Source organism: Marmota monax, unplaced genomic scaffold (assembly GCF_021218885.2).
Source record: "Marmota monax isolate L192 unplaced genomic scaffold, Marmota_monax_Labrador192_F-V1.1 WCK01_AAM20220418_F8-fsc00005, whole genome shotgun sequence".
In the NCBI taxonomy this organism is placed as follows: domain Eukaryota; kingdom Metazoa; phylum Chordata; class Mammalia; order Rodentia; family Sciuridae; genus Marmota; species Marmota monax.
In genome coordinates, this window is record NW_026692254.1 from 18,489,099 (window position 1) to 18,492,025 (window position 2,927).

At 39.7% G+C, this 2,927-nt stretch overlaps 1 pseudogene; it reads left to right on the forward strand.

Annotated features, from left to right (window-relative positions):
- The first annotated feature begins 2,070 nt into the window (after positions 1-2,070).
- LOC124086198 (programmed cell death protein 6-like) lies at positions 2,071-2,578 on the forward strand (annotated as a pseudogene).
- Positions 2,579-2,927: the final 349 nt, after the last annotated feature.

Below are 2,927 nucleotides of genomic sequence, written 5' to 3' on the forward strand. Positions count from 1 at the left end.
AATATCCCTTACATGAAGCTACCAATTTCTAAGTTTTCCCAAGGACCTGGAGGCAGCATGGCAGCCTGAGAGAGAAACAAAGTGGATTTGCAGCTTAACTATATTTAACATGGCCTCTGCTATAACATGGTTGTTGGCTCAATGATAATGGGTTCAAAAATCATTTAAAAATCCTTGATCTCCTTTAAAAATATCAGCAGTAGAAGAATACTTCTTGAGCAAAAGGATGACTCTCACCTCCTTTCCCTCTTCATATATGCCTCCCACTTGTGTCAAATCATGGTTACATAAGTTGATCTACCTGTGGCCAATTCTTTTGGGTAGTTAAACATTGCAGGGTAGGTAAACTTCTTGTTAGAGATATACACAATTTCACTAAGGAAAAATCGTGGATAAATATGCCAACAGCCATTATCAAAAAAATAAGGAAGAGACTTACCAATACTAATGTATAAATATTTGTTGAAATATTTAATAGTTGAACACAATAAGTCACCTTTTGAAAACGAGCCAATGTACTTAGCTTCCAATATCTTTAGATTACTCCAGGTAAATGCTGAGGACTTAATAATTTGCAGGCTTTCTTAACACCCTTCTGTTTACCCCTGAGAATCTTCCATATAGACTTTTTTATGATCCTGAAACTACTGCTTGGATAAAATGGAGCTACAAGCACTTTAAAGAAGTTATTAAACTAGGCCCAGTAAGGCAACAGGTGGGTTTTGTAGATACCCTAGATACCCTCAGAATCTTATCAATACCTGACCACCATACCCACCCAGGATTTTCTTTCCCTGATGGCAGTTATAGACTGTGTTACACCTACTGTCAGCTCTACCAGCAGTTGGGCTGCAAAAAAATGGCAATGCTTTGCATGAAACACAGAGTCACTGAAATATGGGGAATAAACCCCATTCCCAAGTCTGCCTGATTATTATTTTAATAAGATCTAAACAAATCAAGCATAGTTAAGCAAAAAGCATGAATAAATTTAGAGTTCCCATGAGGCTTTGAGAATATGAATGATACAGTTTGAAAATACCATTATTATTTTTCTCAGTCCTTAATGATCAGCAGAGCCCAGACTCAGCACCTTGAAGGAACTCTTCATTATGACATATTTTGCAATGTTGTGAATATAATTGACCAGAGTTTTTGTAAGAAAAAGAAGCAGTGTAAGAGGAGCCTGGCCAAGCCCTGCCAGGTGCTATATACAAAGTACAGTTTCTAAAGTAGCACTGTGTTGTCAGGCTTGGCTTATCCTCCAGATCAAAAGAGCCATCAATCTTCCCCAGATCTATATGGATCCGTCCTGGGTCAGAAGAATAATCAATAACCCTTAGTTCTCGCTTCACAAAAACAAAGGAGCTGTTGGTTTGTTTACCTTTCAAATTGTGTCTTCATTAGGGATCATTAGTGACCATTGTGGAAAGAAGCTCTAGTGTGTATTGCTAAAGCTCAATCACATTTGCTTAGGATGCTTCCAAGCATGTGGAAGCAAACCCATACACCATATTCAGAGAGCTCCTGGGAACAAGGTGCACACATACCAGGGCTGAAACCATGGAATATAATGTAAAAGCTATCAAGAATTAGAGATGAAGAGAGCCCCACACTTTGCAGATAGAGAAATGTGGAATTAAAAAGGGCAGAAATTTGTTCAAGGTCACTTAACCTGATAAAGACAATGTAAACTAGAGATTATAAAGAGGTGTGTAAATATATGTTATATTAGACACATTATGTTAATATATATTAGATATGTATTATATTCTTCTTTTTGCCTACTACAGATGTAAGTTACGGTTCATTGTTATTTATTGAGCTTTTGTATGTCCCAGGTCATTTGTTTACTTTTCTTAGCCAGCAGTGAGATCTGGTGAATGACTGAGGTTTTGGCTTAGCTTGTCATGGTGAAGCTGAATAATCTTTAATGACTTACTTATTTCCAAGAGCCTGTTTCCTCATCACTATTCCAGTGATATTAATATCTGCATCTTCAGATTGTTGTAGGGACAAATAGAAATCACAGATACAAAAAGTTGTTGGTTGTCGCAGGTACCTTGGTCCATGGTTGCCTACTCCTACAGCCCTGCCCCAATCTCCAGCCCAGGGCCAGCTGCAGGCGCTGCACTGCCAGACCAGAGCTACCTGTGGAATGTCTTCCGATAAATTGATAAAGACAGAAGTGGGGTGATATTGGACAATGGGCTTCAGCAAGCGCTATCCAATGGTGAGTTGGAGCCAGATCCTCTCATAGCATGCGGGCCTGGCTTAACCCAGTGACTGTCAGGTCAATCATTTCTATGTTTGACCAGGAGGACAAGGCTGGCGGGAACTTTAGTGAGTTCACTAGCATGTGGGAATTCATCAGAGACAGGCAGAATGTCTTCCTCACCTATGACAGGGACAACTCTGGGATGATCAACAAGAAGGAGCTCAAGCAAGCACTCTCATCCAGGTCTACAATGTCTTGCAGAGGTTAACGAACATATTTGGACATTACCACATTGATCAGGATGGCTGGATTCAGGTGTCTTATGAGCAGTGTCTCTACATGGTCTTCAGCATCATATAATGCAGGCCTCGAGGACAGCAGCATACCTTATGAAAAAGACTGAAAATGCCAAATTTCTTCCCTGTGACAAAATGGGACCCAGACATAGTTAGATGCTGTTCTCCCAATAGATCTTGTGTGGTTAACACTTGGGAACCTGACTGTACATATGTGGATAAACTGACAAGCGCTTTTGCAGTTATAGCAGCCACTACATCATCATAAGGAACCCTGGATTTGTTGACCTGCTAATTTTATCATGAGATGAAATGAAATAATGGTTCAAGTGTTCTGCTCCCCAAAATGCATCATGTGCTTTCTCAGATCTCTCCAGTTCTGTTGTGGAAATGCTTTTACAAACAAATAAAAT